The sequence below is a fragment of the Pseudomyrmex gracilis genome, unplaced genomic scaffold, assembly GCF_002006095.1.
Source record: "Pseudomyrmex gracilis isolate BER0280 unplaced genomic scaffold, ASM200609v1 scaffold_503, whole genome shotgun sequence".
Taxonomy (NCBI): Eukaryota; Metazoa; Arthropoda; class Insecta; order Hymenoptera; family Formicidae; genus Pseudomyrmex; species Pseudomyrmex gracilis.
In genome coordinates this window covers 16125-40376 of record NW_018021087.1, presented here as the reverse complement: position 1 = coordinate 40376, position 24252 = coordinate 16125, and the positions used below count along the sequence as shown (strand labels likewise).

General features: G+C 38.4%; 1 protein-coding gene across 1 annotated transcript in view; it reads right to left on the bottom strand.

Moving 5' to 3' along the window:
- LOC109860904 overlaps positions 1-24252 on the bottom strand; it is a gene marked incomplete at its 5' end in the record, with an annotated part of 50602 nt that overhangs the window by 14239 nt on the left and 12111 nt on the right. The window lies entirely within an intron of this gene.

The following is a 24252-nucleotide window of genomic DNA, read 5'->3' as shown; positions in this document are numbered from 1 at the left end:
TCATAACTTTTTTATAAACAATGAGCGACGGATAAAACCTTCATATTATTATTCAGAGAGGTGACCTTGATAACATATGTCAAAATTGTTGAGATCGGAAAATAGTCCGTATAACTGCATAATTACCAAAATTATTATAATTTCTATGTACATATATATGCGCAATAATAAATGTACGGTTTTCTATACAGTATTGCGATCACAGTGCCTTACTTTTTATAAAACATAAATACATAAATTAAAAGAATTTTCTAACACTCTATTTTTTATTTATAAAATATACTTGCTTTATATACTTTTTTTATTTACGATATTCCGTATTATGTGTTAGTCAAGGAAAATAACTTTTCATAAATACAAAATAGAAAGTGTTTCAAAAAATCTATTTTTTACTTTATTTTTAAATCTATTTTTTATGTATTATTTATTCTTTTATAAACAATAACGCATTGCGTTTGCTGCAGTACTACACAGAACACCGTATATTTATTGTATGCACATATACGTTATAATAATTTTTTATTTAATAGATTTTTTATTTAATTTGCATATATTACTACTAAAAAAACTATGAGACTAAATGTCATCAAACATTTTACATTGATCAGAAAGCTTTGCATATAGTGAATTGTTAAAGACGCGGTAAATGTTACATGTAAGATCGAGCCGGTCAGCACCGAGAGTACCGAGGAAAACACGCACACAAGCGAGAACCGCCGTCCGTGTGCGTAATGTCACGCTCGATTGTTTGGCTTGTGGAAGAGTGCAAACATACTGTGTTCCGTCTCCTTTCCACCAAGCTGGCTATAAAACGAGACACGAGACATGTTTACATTGCGCTCTTGTTGCATATAACAACGTAAAGTGCTTTTCCAAGATTTATAGTCTTGGAAAAAATAATATAATATTATTGAAAATAAAACACCTCAAGATGCATTATATATTTGTATTAATTAGGAATATGAGTTAATTGTGATACTTTAAGGTTTTAAAATATTGAAAACATTTAACATATATAAAGGATAGTATTAATATTTATTTTTATATAGTTTTGGTTTGTAAATTACAAAAACAATCTACATTTTACATATACATAATCTTGTAGTATTAAATTAATTTTGTAATATTAAATTATATTATTATACAAAGTCATTAATTCTTTTCCCAAAAGAAAATAGAAACATATGATTAAATATAAGTGATCAGATCGCGTCAAATGTCGGATCGGATTTTACATGATTACATGAATTCAGATTCAAAATTTGGAACAATTTGATAACTTATATATATAATTTTATATTATCATATATAAGTTCTTATATTTTTTCTCAAAATATTATATTCATACAGGGTCATCAAAAAGTATCGGACCTCTCTAATATCTTCAGTTAGAATGCATTTTGGAAAAAATATTTAATAACAAAGTTATATGGTTTCAAGCGAGGAGTAAGATGATGACTTTGACTTTGATCTTGACCATGTCCTTTAAGATCATTTCAAGGTCAACCTTATCTTCTTAATTGGAACCCTCTACATATTATTGCATATTTTTATAGCTTAACTCGAGAGCTTTCCAAAACACTATAATAAAACATTTTTTTATCAAATACTTTTTGAGTTATAAAGGTTTGAAGTTAACAATTTTTTGACACAAAATGTAAAATATCTTGTAAAATATTATTTAGTTTTCAGTAATCATAACCTTAATACTTTTGTGCGCGAAATAATGAGACCAATTAATTGGTTTAAAGAAAATACATTAATCAAAAAATGTCGGATCCCCCTAATATTTTCAGTAAAAATGCATTTTGGAAAAATGTCCAATAGCAAAGTTGTATGGCTTCAAGCGGTTATGCTAGTAGGCTACGGCAGAAAACTGCCCGAAGGTGATCGCGAGAAGTTGCTCGAATGCATGATGTCCGAAGGCGTTAGCGGGAATTTGCCCGAAAGCGTTGGCGGGGCCGATCTTTATTCTCTCACTCTCGCAGGCACCAATGTACGAGCTCTTGAGCAAACAATACGGATCATTGATTTTAATCTTTAATGCAGTGCTATCTTCTTCTTAGCGAGCAGCAGTTACCTCGTGGACGAAAACAAACACCCCCAAAAATTTTTTCTGTAACAAAACAAACCATTGCGCTTCACTTGATTGTCTCAAACATCTTCATTTTGTTTCCAATAGCCCAGAAATTTTTCGTAAATATTATTAATTGATCTATTAGATTTTCAGTTGCTCAACGAGCTTCTTGCTAGTGCTGATTGAAATAAACAAATCAATAGTTGGACACTTAATAATTAGTATTTTTCTTTACTTAATTATTTAGATCAATTTTCTATCACTTACCTGATTACTTCTTTTTTGCTCTAATTAAGAATGGCGGAACTTTCTGAAAAAAAATCAAATAACACTGTTAATGATGCAAGGATGGGATCAACAAAGAGGGTATAAAACAGTAACGCGATTATTTAATGAAAATTTTCGGAATGAAAATAATAGGATCTCTAAAAGTACTGTAATCCGTACTATTCAACGTTTCGACAACATTGGTAGCGTTAAAAGCCGCTCAAGATCTGGTAGACGTAAACCAGCAACAAATAATGATAAGGCATTAGATATTTTACAGTCTTTCGTTGAAAATCCCCATATTTCCATTAATCGCGTTGCACAAGAACACGAAATCGGTCATGCATTTGTCAGTAAAATTTTGAAATTGAGTAAATGGCATCCATACAAACTCCATTTGTGCCAAGAGTTGTTCGAAGACGATTTTTGATAAACGCATCGAATTTTGTGATCTTATGATGGAGATGATTATCGACGATCCTCTATTACTGAATAATATTGTTTTCTCTGATGAGGCAACATTTGAACTGACTGGAAATGTAAATAAATACAATTGTAGGTACTGGAGTGACTTTAATCCTCACTGGAAAAGAGACAATCATACCCAATATCTACAAAAAGTTAACGTATGGGCTGGTATTCTTAATGGTAGACCAGTTGGCCCTTTCTTCATTAAAGGCAATTTGACAGCACAGGTATACACAGTCATGCTTCGCGAACAAATTGTTCCAGCTATTCGAGACATAACTGGTGGAAATATGGATGAAATTTATTTCTAACAAGATGGAACTCCACCTTTTTATGGTGTCATTGTCCGTCAATATTTGAATGAGGTCTTTCAGGACAGGTGGATAGGGCGAAGGGGTCATATTGAGTGGCCACCTCGGTCTCCCCACACACGACCGCGGGAATGAGAAGACGTGAGTTATCTTAACAACACTTTATTAAACTACAAATTATTATAGAAATTGCAGGATCGTCTGTCACGCGTCGTGACAGCTTCGTGTCCGCGATTCGTCTCTCCACAACAACAACTCTGTCGCCCGGTAACGAACAATCGCGCCGAGCGCACGCCGTTCACGCAACTCACGCACTCGGTGTCCGCCGCGTAACACTGCTCCACCTCTTCAAGAATTGTCCCGACAATTAGTGCGCTGGCTTCCGTCAACTCCAGGATCAAGCTTCAAACTTCAATCCAATTGACACCAGCTTTTGACGTTTTCAGAGTCCCGACGAATTTTCCTGTTCTCTTCTAAACTCCTGTCTAGAGTAAACGAACACAACGGCAAACTCTCACACGTCTCTTTCTCCTTTCTTTTTAATTTTCTTCAGACAAGAGGGAGAGGAAGAAAAGTTCCCGTGGACCCAACGTCCCTAAGGACTCCCCAGTTTCCCGCCTCGGCATTTGCCCTTTGTTTCCCAAAAAAACCACGAAAAGGCGTCAAAAACCGGAGGCGAGGCGATCTTTCTTAATATATTATAATAAAGCTAAACGTGATGATTTCCTTTCCTCTTAATTTTCAAACGGCACGGAGTGACACGACGTCGCCACCTTCCGACGTCTTCGATAAAGCAGGAAAAAGGAAGGGAAGAGAAGGAATAGACTCTGAAAAGAAAAACAAACAAAACAACAAGTATCTATACGAAAAAACAAAACATTTTCTTTTAAATTAATTCAATATATTCTTTATTTTAATTCAACACTTTCCCTTTTTTTCTTAATTTTTCGAATGTAGCCCCGACGCGTGCTCCCATCTCTTACAAAACAAGGCTAACCTATCCGCGTGCATTACCTTATTTTTGTGTCTCGGCGAACGACGAACACAATAAACAACATTACTTAATTTTTTCATGACTTCAAAAAGACCCTCCCAACTTCTTTGTAATTTTGGGACTTTCCTTTTACTTCGACGCGGATTGAAAAATCACACCTTCTGACCTACAAAAAGAGTATGCCTAGCCTTTCGGTCGTATCGTATTTTTACCCTATCAGACCTTAACTCTAAACGTTCTCTAATCTCTTAGTAAACCTCATCAAATTTTTCACGCAGTTCCTGGGCATAATTTTCCGATGTTTCTAAATAACCATTCGGGGGCGTTCCTCGAAGCAAATCCAAAGGAAGACGAAGTTCTCGCCCGAAACATAATTCCGCAGGAGTCGCTCCCGTTGTCTCATGCCTGGAAGATCTATAAGCCAAAAGGAACATGGGAATCCAACGATCTCAATCCCTCTGACTTTCCTCCACAAATTTAAATAAATACTGAGTAATCGTTCGATGCTGCCTTTCCACCTGTTTATCAAACTGCGGATGGAGAGCAGTTGTCCTCGTTTTCTTAATGCCTAAAATCCACGCCAGCTTTAAGAGAAGACGAGATTCAAAATTCTTTCTATGATCTGTGTGTAATTCCAACAAAACTCCGTATCTCAAAATTATCTGATTTACAAATACTTCCGCTACAGTTGCTGCCTAAAAATTCTTCAAAGAAAACGCCTTTACCCACTTGGTGAAACAATCCACTATCACTAAAAGATACTTGTTTCCCGCAGACGACGTCGGAAAAGGTCCAAGAATATCCATTTGCAACCTCTCGAAAGGAGCCCCTGAATTGTAAACTTTCAACGGTGATCTTCCCTTGTCCAAATGACCTCTTTTGGCCACATACACTTTACAAGACTTACACCAGTTCTCTACATCCCTCGTGCAAGGTGCCCAATAAAATCGTTTTTGTATCTTCTCCAACGTCTTGTTGATACCAAAACGTCCCTCCGTAGGAGCATCATGCGCCTCCTCTAAGATCTGTTTGCACAGCTTCCAAAGAACGATCATCTGAAGGAAACTGGTTTTCAAATTTGGCGCCTCCCACTGTTTATGAAGAATACCATCCTGAACAACTAAAGCATCCCAATAAAATCAGTAGACCCTTGAAGAAAGACCCCTTGCCGAAACATCTCCCACAAAGGATGATTACTTGCTTCTTTCCTTCGTACAATTAAATAAATTTTCGGATCCCTTAGCTGCTCCCTACGCCACTCCACCATTCTATCCCTTGCAAGAACTATCCGCGCTATACACTTTTCTTTTTCCACTGCCTCTTTTTTTCCACTCTTAAGCAGTATTTGCATCCATACTTCATACAAGGCCGCCTGGACAGACCGTCCGCATTTTTGTGTAACTTCCCGCTACGATGCTGAATGTCCAAATCATATTGTTGAAGCCTTTCCGCCCACCGGGCCACCTGCCCTTCCAAATCCCTAAAAACATCAACCACCTTAATGAAGCGTGATCGGTTCGAACCAAAAACTTTTGACCGTAGAAATAGTGGCGGAAAGACTTCACCGAGTCAACAACCGCTAAGAGTTCCCTCCTAGTTACACAATAATTCCTCTCAGTCCTCCTAAGAACTCGGCTATAATACGCCAAGACCTTCTCGGTTCTCTGCTGTACTTGTGAAAGGACCGCACTAATCCCATGTCCAAATGTATCAGTGTCCAAAAGTAACTGCCCGCTCTCTGACGGAAACGAAAGCACCGGAGAAGAAACTAACATTTGCTTCAGACGCAAGAACGCTTCCTGACATTGGTCAGACCAAACAAATTTTGTATTATGTCCGTTAAAGTATACAACGGCTTTGCTATCAAAAAAAATCCTCTCTCAACTTTCCGGTAATACGAACAGAACCCCAAAAAACTGCGAACCTGCTTTCTATTCCGTGGAACTGGCCACTCCGAAACCGCCTTAGTCTTTTCCAGGTCCGTCGAAACTCCTTCGGCCGAAACCACATACCCTACGTACTTAACTTGCCTCCTAAAAAGAGTACACTTCTTTTGATTCAACTTTAAATTTGCCTCCCTCAATTTCTGAAACACTTTTCTAAGATTGACTACCATTTCCTCAAAAAATTTTCCAAAAACGATAACGTCATCCAAATAAACTAAACAAATCTTGGACAGCAACAGCCGCAAAATTCTCTCCATCAAACGCTCAAAAGTGGCTGGGGCGTTACATAATCCTAAACGCATTACGGTAAATTGCCACAACCCATTCCCTATCAAAAAGGCAGTTTTCTCCCTATCCTCTGCGAATTTTAATCTGCCAATAACCACTCTTTATGTCTAAGGTGGAAGACCACGTATTGCCTGATAGTTGGTCCAGAAGATCATCAACCCTGAGTAGAGGATAAGAATCTTTCACCGTAACCGCGTTTAATTTTCGGTAGTTTACGCAGAACCTCAAAGACCCAATTTTCTTCTTTACCATGACTGCCGGGGAAACCCAAGGACCAAAAGATTCCTTAATGACCCCCTGCTCTCTCATTTTTCGAAGAATCTGTTCTACCTCCGACCGCATGTCTAGCGGCACCCTCCTCGGAGCCTGTTCAATAGGATAAGGATCCTGTAGACTAATCTCGTGTTGCAGAACCTCACAATTACCGGCTACAATCTGTCCGGTAAAGATGTCCTGGAATTCGTTTAAGAAACCAGCGAAAACACTCTTCTGCGCCTCATTAAGACCACCGGAGTCCCGTTCAATGAGCTCTCTCAAGCCCGACGGAATATCCCTGACCTCCTCGGTCACCTGACAACAAACCTTCTTTGACTCACGTGAAGAAAAACGGAAACCAAGTAATATTTTTCGTGTCCTCTCCTCTCCCACTTTTCTGAAGAAGTCCACCCCTAAAATACAATCCTCAGACATATCTGCTATAAAGAGAGGCATGCTAAGAGAAATCTCTTCTAACACTATTCGAGCTTTACATTTAGAATTAATCGGAACATCCTCCCCCGTCGGGTACCTTAACCTCTGTCTTCTCGACAACCTCTGACACCGAGATTTCTCAATTAACTTTGTTTTTATAATAGACACGTCGGAGCCCGTATCAAGTTTAAAACGGCAAATTTTGCCATTTAACTTCCCGCTCAAAACAAACAAATTCTTCCTTCCCCCGAACTTTTGAACAAAACGTTTCATTTCCGAGGCGTTTCTCCTCCTAGCCAAGCTCACCCTAGCGAGGTCGACTAATTCTTGTTTTCCCGGGAAGAATTTGCCGGACACTCATACCGGAAATGCTCCTTTTTCTCGCACATTTAGCATTCCTTCTCTTTGTTATTCCTTTTTGTAATAACTTTCTTCTTCTCCTCACGCTTGTCCTCCGTCTCCCCCCTTTTCCAGTTATAAAGAGAAGAACGCTTAAAGTTCTTTTCGTCGGGTCTCTTATCATCACTCTTTTCGGAGCTGCTTTCTTGTATGATTTTCACCGCCCTTGCCCGCTCAACCGCGACCTTCAGCGACGACACATTTTCCAACTGTAGGTTACGAAGCCCCGTGAAGCCCGATTCTGGCCGCTGTAGGAAAATCCTTCTGTTTACGAACCTATCGGAGAACGCGACGACGAACTGCGCGCACGCGATTTTTTCCCGGACCTCGTACGCACACTCCGGATAGGCTAGACGAGCCAGTCGCTCCAAATCTGCCCCGAGTGCAGCAAAATCTTTTTTTTCTTTCTGCTTCCGGTTTGTAAATTGTGTGTAATAATTTTGGGACCTTTCCCGCTCGCCGTAACGTAACTCCAATTTTGAACAGATTTCCCGGAAGCTAAAGTTCTCCTCCAGTCTCTCTAAGACCGAACGCGCCTCTCCTCTCAAGCTGGTAGTGAGAACCGTGGCCTTTGCCGCGTTGCTCCATCCGTTTGCGCGAACAACCAGGCCAAACTGCTATCAAATGTGTCCGACTTAATTTTTTCCCCCGTTAGCTCGCTCGTTCGACCAGAAAATAAGTTTGTTAACGACTCGCCTGTGATTCCTTGTTGTAGTCGCTCCAGGCGCCGAAGCTCGTGCTCTCGTTGCCGCACGAAGTTTCCGAATTCGTCCTCCTGCCGCCGAAACATCTCTCGTTCTCGCTGTCGCTCCTCTCGCAGCTCGCGTATCTCTTTGAGAGCAGACTGTAGAGCGGACTCCACCGCCGCTTTCCCTCATCCGCTCTTTGCTGCCGCAAACGCGTCGCCTTCCACATCGATGTCCATTGCGTTCTTTCCTTGTCTCAAGGCACTCACGGCGCGTGTCTCCATTCCAGAAGTGTGTCCCACAGAGTTTTCTCTCACGTTAGTCTCTTCTTCTCGCTGTCCGTTCGCGATCTTGGATGAGCCCCCAAATTGTTACGCTCGCGGTAGCGATTCTGTCTCGTCGCCGATCTCCGCGATTCGCGCACACGATCGCGGGAATGAGAAGACGTGAGTTCTCTTAACAACACTTTATTAAGCTACGAATTATTACAGAAATTGCAGGAATGTCTGTAACGCGTCGTGAAAGCTTCGCGTCCGCGATTCGTCTCTTCACAACAACAACTCTGTCGCCCGGCAACGAACAATCGCGCCGAGCGCACGCCGTTCACGCGGCTCACGCACTTGGTGTCCGCCGCGTAATAACATAATATACAATAATAATAATATATATATATATATTGTGACGTGGTATTCGCGCCGCTCTTTCCCCGTCTCAAAAGTTAAAAGATCTTTGCGGGAGCCCGGGAAAACGAGCTGAAAAACGAGCGCCAAGATCCTCCAGGGCTTGCATGCGTCCGCTTAGAATATCATTTTATTTTTATTTTTTTATTATATGTAATTTCGGCGCCTCACCGTCCTGAGGACATCGTGGGAATTTTCGCCAAGGACATCATACGGTGCCTCGAACGAGAGAGAGAGAAAAGAACAGAGGCGAAGTCTCGCCTCAAGGTCACGCTGAGAGCCAGGGTAGGTGACGGCATGCAGAGGCGGAACATCGACGCTTTAGCCTAGCAGAACGGGCGGAACGGCAAAACGAACCATCGACGAGCCGGCCTACACCGAGATGTGCTGTGTTTCAGCTATCCTGGTGCATGGTTTCAAGGACCCGCTGCTTGTATCGTTGCTGCATCTCACGGATTGCTATCCCGCCCCGCTGCTTGCTGCTTTTGCTTATGCTGCTGTATCATAGTAATAGACACTGCGAGCGTTCGAATTTCGCGGCCCGCTGATCCTGCCGCCTGCAAGCGAGCTTGCGAGTTGCGCTGCGAATCCTGCGACCTGATTGGCTCCGCGACCTACCCCACGCGACCTCAGCGCTGCCCGGGGTATCGACCGCTTATCGAACGAAATCTTCTTGCTCTTGGTCGCGAACAGCTGTGCGATACACACGTAACTTTTCGGGCCCGTGCGTACGCGTATCTTCCGTGCCGCTTGTTAAGTCTACTGTGCCGTGAGTTTGTATTCGAGGCGAAGCGATTCATGTTGAGAGGGTGACCCTAACAAAGTCTAGAAGCGCTGAAAGAATCATTCCGGACGGAGGAGACAAGGACATGCCGGAGAACAACGGACGACGGTGAGATGCCCGTTTCAGTATTGTTAGCTACGAATCCGCGTCGCACAGGCCTCGTGTCGAGGCTGGTTGCTTGCATTTTGTGTGTATATTATTTATATTTATCTTTCTTGTGTATCTGCGAATTTATAAAATTTTGTACTTTGGCTTGATTAGTGAAAATATTTCCTTGGAATTTTAAGTGCCGCATTCCGCATACGGATAATTTTGCCGCGTCATGTAACATTCATGAGTCGGTTTTAGTGTTCGCGCGCGTGTTTACATTTTTTTTCTTTCCCCTTTTGCTGGCGGAATTTCGTGTACGATTCGCGATTGCTTATAGTTAGGAATCGCGTATGAAATACTTCGCGAAGATAATATTGAAATATTTGAATTCTTACCGTGTTATTTTGGGAAGATAGATTGCTTATGTAAACATTGACTCGACTTCAGCATATTGGAACGTTGTCGCGTGCGTGATTAAATATTTTCCTGGATAGGGCAAGTAATTACCTTCCGCGGTTATTAATGTAACGGAGCCGATTTTCTATCGGCTTCGTCCGACCTTCCGCCTGCCGGACAGCTCGGTCGGCGCCAAGGATCGGGAAAGGGAAGGCGTGAAATTGCGACACTCGGTGATTTTAATGCTGTAAGGTAGTGGAGGTTTATTCACTTAATCATGATATTTACAGTAGATGTACTTGAACGGTATTTTATGCCAACGGTATTTACAACGGATATTAGATGATTCGGTTTTATCGGCGCGGTGATTCCGGTACGGAATGGTTCGCGGGGATTCGAATCGCGTTAGTGTTGAAATCGGTGCGGGAAAATCAAAGTGCGGCGCGGCGGACTTATAACTAACTTAAACCTACGGGGTATATTTACACGGGGGACGTACTGCGGATGTTCCGGGCCGTGAAAACGGCGGGTTAAGTCGTGAGAACGACTGTTTTCTGGGTGGCGGTTACAACGGCCGATTGAATCTCCGGGCTCGTGGAGCCGACGGAGACGGTGTGCACCGAAGTGCCGGAGCGGATCGAGACAACGCCTCGATCCGTACGGTCAAGATGGTGTCCGAGACAACGCCTCTCGCACCAGGTTCTGCCGAGACAACGCCTCGGCCGGACAACCAGGAAGTAGTGTTCGAGACAACGCCTCTAGCACCGGGTCTTGTCGAGACAACGCCTCGACCGGAGGATCGGATGTGGTGTTTCGAGACAGCGCCTCTAGCACCGGAGGATCTCTCTAGCCTGAGACACCGCCTCGAGCTCGAAAGAAGGAACTGGTCTCGACTGCCAAAATTGCTCGGCTTCTATACCCCGGAGCGGCCTATGGTTCGTCCGGGGTCGGTGTGCGGTATGCGGTTGTTTGTGCGTTGTATCACGCACCTGTGCCGTGTCACACGGGCACAGATCTTCTCCGGTTCACGTGCGTTCTTATCTGCTATATTTCCGCGGCTTGACTTATAGACCGGTACACGGAACTATCGCTTGACGCGTGGAACGGTCGGAACTATACTATTCGCTATATTGCGGCGCGAGGACAAAAATATAATGAACGCATAATGATGTGGTAAATGAATATAATCTAGGAACGTTATAGGTTATCAATAATACAAAGAAATAGAAGAATAAGGAAAAACTAATATAAGAATAATCGTAATAATGATAGTAATAATAATAGTAATAATAGTAATAAGAATAATAAGAATTAATAATAACGAAGATAACAGTATGTACACACATATGTACAGGTGGCGGGGCTAGCCACCACATTAATATTAGTTAAATTTTCAAAAAAATTTAACTAATTAAACATTTTTAACATTTTTTTCTAATTTTGCAATGGCTGTTAGCCAGACCGCGTTTGACTGGGTGTACGAGCTATCGGCGGAAGAATTGCAGGACGAGTTGGAAAAACGACATTTGAGAATTACCGGTTCTGTCCCGATCTTGCGTAATCGATTGAGACGCTTCGAGGAATACTGCGCCAAAGGCGAAGAACCGCCCCCGACGCCACCCACCCCGATAAAAACTCCCGTGCCGACTCCTTGTTTAACAACTGAAAATTTAAGAGATCGGTTAGCTACACCGCGAATAACACCGATACGAGCGGATAATACAGAAGGAGTACCACGGTATAAGCGATCAATTAATTCGCGCGGACCGGGATTGATGCGTCCGGACGAATTCGCACCATTGGATCCGGCAGCCTCATATAATGCTACTATTGCTCCGAGTTTGGCCCGATCGCGTACGGAAAGACCACCTTTAACCTTTAGGCTGCGGGGAAATTTCAGTATAAATTGACCTCTCAGAATATGTAAAATGTATACATAATATCACTGGATATCTCAGATAGAGTCGCTGACCTGACTGCTGGTCCATATATGGACCAGCCCCGCAGACAACGTAAAGTACAATGTAAAAAAATTTGTCTCTTTTCTTATAAAGATTCGAGAGGGTATTTCTATGTAATTTCACGCGTTGAATATGAAAAAAATAGTAACAAAATTCTCGCAGACACCCTTGACCTTGAAAATCACCATTTGAAGGTCAAATTTCATTCCTACTATAAGTCAAGTTTTGAGACGGTTTTCGTATGTAGTTCAATGTGCTGAATACGTAAAAAATAATAAAAAAATTCCTGTTGATAATCCTGACCTTGAAAATTTCTATTTCAAGGTCAAATAGCATTTCTCGTATAAGCCGAGTTTTGAAAAGGCTGTCGTACGGATTTTGATGCGCTGAATACGTAAAAAACAATACAAAAAATCTCGCAAGCACTCTTGTTATGCCAAACGTCGATTTAGAGGTCAAATTTCATTTCTACTACAAACGCAGCAAGTTACTGCCGGGTCTCAAAAAATGTCAAAAAATATTCTGAATTCCTTAGGATATTTTTTACGGTTTTTCTCACTTTAGCGCGTCAATGACGTTTCAAAGTCATCTCCAACATTTGCTTATGCAAGAAATGAAATGTGACGTAGAGTGTAGCTTTTCGAGGTCAAGGATGCGTCAGTGATTTTTTTCAGTATTTTTTTCGTATTCAGTTCATCAGTTTGCATAGGAAAACACTCTAAAATCTTCGATTCTACTAAAAATGAAATTTGACCTTGAAAATCAGTATTTTAAGGTCAAGAATGTTTTGAGAAACTTTAAAACTATTTGTTATGTATTCAGAACATCAAATTTGATTTAAAAACTTCAAATATTCTATGTCTCTAGAGTGGTCCATATATCGACCACTCCCGCAGCTAAAAGGTTAACGCACGGGTTAAAGCGAAATTGGTCCTACGGTTCTGGAGCTTCCGCGACGGATATTTATAATATCATGCGTAAGTGGAAGCTAAATTTTTTGAGTGCGCGAAGGGAAAGTAGAGGCTTTCCTCATTTGTATTGAAGAAGGTCGCACTTTGGTCAGCCACTACGACATTTTTAAATGCCTGTCGTTCTTTTTAACAGGCATTGCGCTACATTGGTACCGCAGTAAGCGGGATCAATGGCAAGATTGAGGCGATTTCGTTGCGGCATGGCGCGCTAGATTTGGGGACCCCCCCCCCCCGATTTTCAATTTCCCTTGCGCGATGAGATCATGCGCCGTACACAGGGCGATCATGAAACGGTAGCCGACTACTTAACTTGTTTGATAGCCTTGTTTGATCGGTTGAACCTTCCATGTACCCTCGAAGAACAGCTTAATTATGCGCATCGTAATTTATTACTACGAATTCAGGTGGCGGTGCAAAGGGACGAGTTCTACGATTTTGAATTGTTGGAACGACTGGCTGATTGCGTCGAGAGAAGCTACTCTATTGCAAAAACTTACCATGCATCTTTGCTGCCGGAAAAGTCTATTTTCTCGGAATTGGCGTACCGAGCCCCGAAACGAACTGGTCGCGAAAATAATTCGATTGCCGCGGCGGGACTCGTGAAAAACACTAAGAAAAATAGTAAGACTCCGCGTAACGCCACTCCGACAAAAACAAATACGTCAACTACCGACAGTGCCACCGCCACTAACGTTAACGCGACTCCGGGTACTCCGAATACTTCAGGTACTCCCGCTTTCTCGCGAGCTAATCAGACCTGCTGAAATTGTACACACAGTATATATATATATATATATTTGGACCTTGAATAAGTTCTCGCTGTTTTTCGTAAAAATTAATGCTTTATTTTAAAAAAAGTTGTAAAAAACATGTCACTGAAAGTATTGCCTATTGCTAGCCACTACACAGAGAAAACTGTTATGGTTGGTAGAATCACATCATCTATGGTTAGAAAAGCAATTGGTATAAATTCAAGTTAAATAGATATTACATTAAAAATTGCTGTTGACATAAGCTCATTTATACAGTTCGCACAGCCATATTTAAATGATACGTAATATTCAATTAGTATATTCTCATATATTGTTGCCTCAACTAAAAGAATATGATACTTCTTTATTATGATTTGTAGAACAAATATTATGGTTAAGGGATCCATACGATTTGTTTACGCGATACATTTGAGTGACATGCGCGGTAAAGCTAACGTTCTTGAATGTTCCGCTAGAACACGCAGCAACAGGCAGCGTTATTTCTTCGTGCAATGCATGCGCTATTTGCCGCAGTAAAGCATCGTCTTTTTCTTGCTTATTGATAAGCAAGTCGTTGGAGTTACGTATAAAAAATTTACGTGTAAAATATTTACGACAAATTCAAGAACAAAGAATAATGTTTATAGTGATTGTGCAAGTGATTTAGTAAAAATATGGAGACATTTTTAAGAAATATTGACTTCGAGCAGTTTATTCCTATCTTCAAAGGTAAGTTTATATAAAATTGATAAGTTTTAAGGTTATAATTATTAATCTTATTATATTAGGTGTTTTCCAGCTACGTATACAGGCGACACTGTGTATCACATTGTCTATTAGTGTGAAAAAGAGTATATCAGTGTGTCTCATTTACACTAGTAAACATTATGTTACACAGTGTCGCCTGTGTACGTAGCTGGAAAGCACCCATTGTATATAATAAAGAACGCTGCGCAAAACACAATACATACCCATTATAAGGAAAACAATGTTTTTTATAAAGTAGTTTTAGCTGAATATTGATGTTATACGTACATACTTTTCGAGATATGTATTCCACAAGTGCACAATTTATAAAAAACATTATTTTAATCTAAAGGATTATAAATTGCTTATATATAATTTATAATAATATAATATACTATGCCATATATGTACGTATGTGTATATACACTATATACACTATATACACATACGTACATATATGGCATAATAAGTTATATTATATGTATATATATACAGGGTGTCCCAGAATTGGTTTAACATCTCTCGTAGGCAGGTAGAAGGAATAAAACTGAGTCGAAAAGTTCTATACCATTTTGCTAGATCCGCAATAGTTACTGAGATTTTAATTAACAAAGATCCGCAAATAAGCATGCATCGGGCTGTCTTACGCGCGTAAGACAGCCCAGTGCGCTTCGCGCGCTAACGTGTTACCCATAGCGACATATGGGAAGAGCTAATATAACAGCATATACTATAACATATACATATTAAAATGTAATTGTGCGAAGCGCGCTGGGCTGTCCTNCGCGCGTAAGACAGCCNGATGCACGCTTATTCGCGGATCTTTGTTAATTAAAATCTCAGTAACTATTGCGAATCTAGCAAAATGGTATAGGACTTTTCGACTCAGTTTTATTCCTTCTACCTGCCTACGAGAGATGTTAAACCAATTCTGGGACCCCCTATATATATATATATATATATATATATATATTATAGAAAAAAACAGAAGACACAAAATTTGATTTTATTAGTAGTGAGTCATCGTCAGTTATTCTAGAGTTTCATGATCTCACTACAGAGCACAAGACTTGTGAAAATCTCGATAAAGATAGCTTATTGTCAGTGAATTCTTCAAATATAACACCGATTTCTTGGACTGAAGAGATGGAGAAAAATATTCTAGTTCTTCAAGTAGAAGATAGCACTTTTAGTGTTGTAAATCCATCTCCAGAAAATTCTAATATAATTGACAATGTAAGATTATAAACTTATATACTATGAGTATCTTCTACTTTATTAAACTTAGCTAGTATATTATCTTCTAGACCTGACGTCGTAAAAAATAATATCTTAGATAAAAGTTGTATGATTTGTAGAGACTGACATGATAATAATATAAATATAATATTTAATTATTCACCAACATACCGCTGGATTTAGCCTTGGATGGTGTGAAAAAGAGATGGGACTTTATCAAAGATCACACAAAGATACCACTCGAATCTTTTATTCGAGCATTAGAGTTTGTTTTGTCGTCAACTTTTTTTATTTTCAATGGGATTACATATCAGCAAACATTTGGCTCTGCAATGGGATCATCACTCTCACCAATCATTGCGGATTTAGTGTTGCAAGATCTCGAGGAGAGTTGTCTGGAGAAGTTAAACTTAAACTTACCAATCTACTACAGATACGTAGATGACATCTTTATGGTAGCTCTGAAAGATAAAATAGATCTCATCTTCCAAACTTTTAATTCATATAACCCTCGTCTTAAATTCACATTGGAGATTGAGAAGAATAGATCAATTAATTTCTTAGATACCTCCATCACACATGGTGGTTGATGACAAGCTTATTTGCAACTGGTATCAAAAGCCAACTTTCTCGGGCCGCTATCTTAATTTCTCTTCACACCATTCTTTTGAACAGAAGAAGTCAGTTGTGTCTGGTATTGTTGACAGAGCAATTCTTCTTTCACATCCAATATATCACAGGGGAAATTTAGTAAAAGCAATGCGTTTTCTATTAGCTAACGACTATCCCTTGGATTTGATTTTTAAGATCTTTACACAGAGACTTCATTATTTGTTCATTAATAAACTGAATGTAGTGAGCAGCGAGCCGAAATCTATTGAGGTTGGAGGGGATGAGAGGTAAAATCTCGGTGATTCTTTGAGTCCTGTTAAGTTCATTTCTCTACCTTACTTGCCGAAAGTCACAGGTAGCATTTCCAGACTACTAAGTAATTCAAACTTTAAGATTGCCTACAAGACCTTCAATACTCTGAGGAGTTACATCAAAGTATATAAAGACAAACTTGACCACGGTGCTAATAGCAATATTGTTTACAAATTGAATTGTCTGTCGTGCGATGCGTCATATGTGGGCCACTCAAGTAGGCAGTTGCATACAAGAATTGCGGAACACCAACGCGATTTTCGCCAGGTTTATGATCGCCAATTGGTTGTAAGTAGACACCGTAGTGACATGGGCCACGATTTTGCCTGGAACAATGCTGAGATTCTTGATTTTGAACAATTTCATCATAGGAGACTAATCTCGGAAATGCTACATATAAAAATGCAAAAAACGCCATTAATTTAATGAAAAATACGGAATTGTTTGACCCCGCGTACATTCCGTTAATAAATAAATTTGACTTTAAAAAATAAAAATAAAAACATTTTCGGTTCCTCTCTTCTCCCCACCAGCCTCGGTTTTCAGACTTGGTTTATCTGTTTGCTTGGCGTTGTCGATCATTCCTGTATACCGTGTGAGATGGTGTTGTGTGTGACGACGATTGCTGTTGTGTGTTGTTGTGAGAGGAGTTGCTTTGTTTTTTAGTCTTCCAACTAAATGTAAGTTTTTCTCTGACTAATTTTGATTGTATTTAATTTTTTTTACTATTTGACTACGCTATGATTTTTATCTCTTAAATTTTATTAATTGACTATTCTTATTTATTAAAAAATCTTTATCTAATAGTTTTCTCGGTTTCCTGACGTTTAAAATTAAATAATTTTCTAAATTTACGTTTTCAATTTGACAATAACTTACACACTTATTTACTAACAATTGAGTTTATATACACGTTGTTTGAATCTTTGTAGAAACGCTGATATAGGGTCTCTGCATACTCTGTTTATCTGATAGCGACTCTTTTCATTGTTGACATGTGGCAGTTGTTTGTCTATTTGTAAATTATCAAGGTGCGTATTCATGCTTGTACCTTTTTGGATTGTACTTCTCTATTCTAATTTTATTACACTTTATTACCGTTCGAATCAATTGTAATCAATACATTCCATCTGTAATCTACTTCAGGCTACAAGGTCGTATCTCTATTTGGTTGTATTCCTGTTTAAGGCCTGTTTTAATTCATTTTATAATATTTAACTTTTTTTTCAAAAGTATTTCAAAACTTCAATTTTTCAAATAGAATTACATGGTTTTGTTTTTACATAAATCGATTCTTCATACTTTTTATAAACTGAAGTATTAAAGTAAATTTATTGAAAAGTGACTAATTTCCCAAACATTTTGCATTGTGTTTCGATATTTTTCAATACATGATAATGAAAATATTTCGTAAAATATTCATTTTTNAACTACCTCATTTTAATAAATATTTTTTCTTTTTTAGATTATCTAAGACATTAAACAATTCAATAGAGGAAAAAAATGTTCTTGCACAATATAACAGAATAGGTTTAGATAATAATGCTAGATTGAAATTAGCTAACATACTGATTACATCAGAATTTGGTTCTGATACTCAGAAAGTGTATGTATTATACCTGTAATAAACTTAAAAAGAACTACAAATATAATCACAAGAATAACATTTTTCTTTCATTATAGAATTGATGCGTTTTCATTTTTTAGCGGATAAAATTGTAAAAATCTTTCCACGAGAAATAAAGGTAAATAGTACATTGTTGTTAAGATCTATTAATGGTTGTATTTGTTCTATTATTGTTTTGTATTAGTCACCTTAGTTGATAAATATAACACCATTGCAAGATCACTTAGAGAGAACGGTCTTAGATCTATTCGACCAGCGAGTAAATCTATTGCAATATTACCATCAAAAGATTTATCTCCAAGTATCTACCCTCTTCTTGGTAATCTAAAATTCAAACTTTAATTTTTGTATAATTTTTTATTTTTATATTCTTTCAATATTTAAAATTTTTTGTTATTTTTTTTATACTACATCAGAATCAGAGAAAAATTCTACAATAGAAAATTGCTTAGATCTTGACAACAAGACTGAACGATGAACAGTTTATATGTATAACGACACCGTGATTAATGGCTTTAAATTTTTACGCGTTTGTACATTAAGTTTCACCTGAGATATCCTTCATTAAAGTAGATTAACGAATATAATTAAAACATTTAAATTTTTTTAATAGTAATTATCCATTTCGTAACAATTAACGAAAATTTGTTTGTGCTCTTGTACAAAAAATGTCTAACAAATTGAGTTTTCAAAAAATAATAATATAGGATATAATTAGAAACAACACTAATAACGCAAAACTAAAACTTTTAATAATTTCACAATTTGTAAGAGATAAATTTAATTTGTGTGTTTATATATTTAACTATATACGTACTACATTTATATATATATATATATATATATATATATATATATATGTACTGTAATTAATGAGAAATAAATTTATCATATCAATATTAGATTTTCTCTTTATATATTAATTTCCTTTCCTTATAAATCATTGAGAAAAAAGTAGATTTTTCATTATTTTTATCAATAATTTGATACTACATTTGATAATACATTTGCAGGAATTTGAAACTGCATTATATTAAAATTATTATATTATCAATGCCGTATGATTATAGTATCCATAACGAGTATCCTCATTAATCTTGGATCAACTATACAGGTCATTTCCATAGAACTATGGTTTCTACAACCATGTTGTACGCATGAGCGAAAAATAACATTACTATTTTGTTGAGGCAACTATATTTCCTTAAGTGATATTTATAGTGTTTTCTCCGTGTACTTTTTCCTATCTTTCTGGCAGCATTTGAATTCCACGTCGGAAAAACGACACGTCTTTTGAGGCTATCCAAGAATCGACCCATTTTCTGGCATTTTTATAAGAATGGAAGTGCTGCTCAGCCAGGCCATGTGCCATCAATCGGAACAAGTGATAATCAGAAGGGCCAATGTCTAGTGAATACGGCGGGTGGGGTAGGACTTCCCATTTAAGCGTTTCCAAGTAGGTTTTCACCGGTTGTGCATTATAGTTGTGCAACATTATGAACGATTATTCGCATGTTTTGTTAATGAAACTAAATAATTCTAATATCGAGATGTGTCGATAATGAGTCTGTTTACTTATTTATTCAATTAATCTTTTTGTTACCGAGAACGAGATATTTCTCCATCACAATGTCGCTTGAGATGACGCTAATGGCGAGATATTTCGCGTCGCAATTTCTATTGTGCTGTGTTAAGGACGAGATATCACTAAAATGTCTTTAAATGAATTCTTTATTCTAAATTTTTGAGATGACAAATTAAAGTATACGAGATATCTCGTCTATAGCACTTTCGAATAACGAAAGTTGTAACGTGAGATATCTCGTATAAAGCGTCGCATAAGTGATATCGTGTTGGCGAGATATCTCGTCCATAGTAACAAAAGGATTAATTACGGAAAGAATCTCATAAAGCAAGGAAAAAATTGTAAGTTACATTTCGGTGGAAATAGGAATGTATTACTGATTGTTATTTATTTCTTTGATTTTCTTTTTTTTTACTTATTAATTTTGTTACATACAAAAAAGAAACAATATTTTGAATAATGAATAGTTTAAATATTCTATTATTGTAATTACAAAAATTATAAATCTTTGTTTGTATTTTTTGTAAAAGTCTTTACATAAAATAAATAAATAAATACATAACTAAATAATCATTATCACCATCTTGATATTAATATATTCGAGATCGATGACTCGGTATGTGGATCATGTCAATGAGCATGTAGGCTATGTCTAATTCTGTAAATACTTTTACTTATAGGACGTCAGTCTCGAATGTGTTAAAATTGTTTACATTAATTTGAACAAATTGCCAAATTATTTCTAATAATTTTATTTGGATATCTATTCAAGTTATTTATTGTTGCAAATAATGATACACTAACAGTTTTTTGTTAGTTATTTCTTCAGATCCTTAAGTTTCTTTATTAGATATATATATATATTTTTATTACTCGGCCCTGCCGTTTTTTTTTCTAGAACGTACCTACAACTATCCAGATCTTCCACCATCGGTAAATCACCTACGTTAAAATCAGTGCTTCGGGAGTCGAAGTTCGGGAGTAAAGTTACCAGTACCACCATTTTATTGTAACTAACATCATCAAAAAACCACTGTTCCGAGCGAGTTACCATTATTTATGAGTTACCATCGTAACCCTTACGCCAACGTCGACAAGTTATCACCCTTAAGTCGCAACCACATAGCATCATAGTTAGTTGTAAAATTAATAACTAACAAACTAAAGGAGATAGAGAAAAACGGTTTACGCTATAATTCTCAGCATACCAACCTGCAAAATACCAGCCCGGTTTGAACATTATAAGTTTTGTTTTTAACAATCGATGTTTAAATAATAAAAATTATTAAATATGTAAAGATATGTGTATATAGCTTCAAGAATTTTTAATAAACAAAGGTGTTATGGCTATTTAAGCAAACACAGATGTCGATGTGTGAATACTTGAATCAATTTATTGAAACTTAGTGCAAAACATTTTCGACCTTGTATTAGGTCTTTTTCTTGACAGCACTGTGCGACGTATTTTACTACAGTATTTTAAATGCATTGAGAATGACCTAATACAAGGTCGAAAACGTTTTGCACTAAATTTCAATAAATTGATTTAAGTATTCACACATCGACATCTGTGTTTGCTTCAATAGCCATAACACCTTTGTTTATTAAAAAGTATTAAACTTTTATTACGTGGTATTTTGCATCTAACTAATACAAAACGAGATCCGAAAACTATTTTGCTCTACCTTGTACTCAAAATATTCAATTTGTTAACTTTCACTCTTTGTCATAAATCGCAGAGTAGCCGATTGAAGGTTCCTGCAAAATTAGTTTCAAGCTATCTCTTCTGGTTCTCGAGATATTTGAGATTTGCGAAAGGGACTATATATCGTTAAATGTAGAATATTAAAATAAATCAAATGCGTATATTTGTTATTCATAAGCTTTATTATAAAACCGCGTTTTCGGGAACTTTCCAATCACAGAATTAACATAATGTGTATGACGCGAAGTATTATTATCATGGTGGAAGTAACAAGGTGTGCTCGTGCGCAAACATTTTTGTTGGCCAATAAAAAAGCGTGACTGAATTCAGCCATCTTAAGTCATTCAAAAGCATATAATTTAAAAAGAAAGTAATAATACATTTAATAAATCACTTTTAAGTATAATTTAGTAATTACAATATTATATGTGTTAACTATTATTAGTATAAATAAATTATACTAATAAATATGCATACCGATTTGTAGAGTTAACCTATCTCTCACGCTCTTTGTTTATATAGAGTGTATTTCTTTTCATGCATATGCGCACATTATCTTATTGCATGTTACGTGTACTATAGAATTATGGCAGATCTCAGTTACTGCGCAGAACGTGAAGAAAATCGTCCGAGAAACGAGCACACCTTATTAACACACCTCTCCAACTCATACTTTTTGCCTTCTATCTTTTTCTTCTTTCAATGCCCTCGTATATGTACGCCATCTCGTAGCTGGCATACGAGATGCACAAAATTTGGGACGACGAATTCTGAATGATAATAAAATCACACACACATTTCGGTTATTTCTTATTTTCTCCGTTCAGAACCACAGACCGAAAAAACGCAAGAATAATTTTTTCTTCATTTTTTCAACGCGAATCAAACGAGTCTAAAAAGAAGTTGATCGATTCAGTCGTTATTAAAAAATTGCTGATTACATATCTCTCCTTCACTAAAATTCCTCATTTTCACACATATAAGGCACAGTGTGCTCGCGCAGTTCGAGCGCCACTTCGTTGCGCATGAACTTGGCGCGAGGCACTACTGTGCCTCTTGATGCGGAGCAAGATGGTAATTGAGCTCAACGCCAACAGAACCTAGAAAACGATTCTTCCTTCTCGGAAGTCTAAGCTCTTCTAATTAATAACCGCAAATACGGAGCCCTCAGACTCCCTTTCTAGTCCACACCTGAAGTGGACATACTGGCGCCCATATAGGCACCTTGAGAGATCCGTCTCTGAGCTTCACGCTCTAGTTCCGCCGTCTCCTTGGCTATCATTACTGCTTCGCAATACGAGACGTCGGCCCGCCACTGCTCAATTGACTCAAGCATGCGTCGGAACAGTGTCGCAAGCGACAAATCAGCCCCAACAGCTGCGCACAGAGCTTGACGCTCTGTTGCCCACGCTGGGCATTCTACGAGCGTGTGACGAGTCGAGTCGACTGTTGCATCACAGTGCTTGCATCCCGGCCCGCGAGCCTTGCCTATTCTATGCAGATACTCACCAAAGCACTCATCCCCGGTGACCTGCGTCGTCCGAAACGTCAACGTCTCCCGATGGGGACGATCCACTCACGTATGCAGGATGGGTATGAGAGCCATCCGGATCTCAAGACCCGGAAGGGTCGCCTTACGTCCTCGTGTCTTCCACTGCTCAATGACACTTTCCCACACCCGACGACGAGACTCTCCCGGATCGAAGGGGGCGTCGGGTGGTTGTCCCGCATTTCGGCAAATGCTTGAAGTACAAAAAATGCAGTTCCAGCGGTGGGGTTCCCACAAGCAGTCCCGCAACTAGAGAGTCCCGCCAGAGACTGTTCTGTACGCGCACACCAACCGCGACAACAGTGTGCGATCAAGACGTCGGAACTCCACGCGAGCCCGGCGCTGGCGAAGTAGGTCATCCGCCCAGACCGGTGCTCCGTAAAAAACTATGAGCGGACGGCCATCGCGTACAAGCGCCGGCGTCTCTCTCCCGGTCTCCGCAAGTTGGGCATGAATATTGCGAGATAAACTCTAAGTGCCTGGGTAACCTAACAGGGAAGCCGACGGCCCGGAAAGCCGGAGATTTCAGGTCAACTCCTGGCTGGAGAGTTTTTTTCGCAATATTTTAAATTAATTTGGGGGAGTCCTTCATATACGAGATACAAATCTAGCATCCTATATGATTCAAATGAATTGAAATTACAATTCAAAAACTCACATGAAAATAATATGAATTTGTTTATATATATACATACGTGTATATATATATAGACATTTCTTCCGCACAACATCCAGCGAACGGCTCTATACGACCAATTATATTCATTGACTAAGTTTAAAGACTCAAGAGCTCTGAGATGATTCTCAGTTTAATACTAATTGTTAATAATTTTAATTATATGTTTTGTGCTCGTGTTATGTTTCAATAAGAAAATAGGGAGGAGGCAATAACGAATTGTACATCTCTGATGTTTGGGTAAAATTCTTCTTTAATCCAAAGATTTACCAATTGATGTAAACGTTTTGATCCACTATGAGATCTTCTTCAGTGTCCAGTTAGAGGAATAAAAGGGACGAAAGGGGAGACTAAGTTGCCACTTCTTCTTTTTTTTCCTTTATCTTTTTAAAGAAAATCCTATAGTGGATCGAAACGTTTGCATTAATAGTTAAATCTTC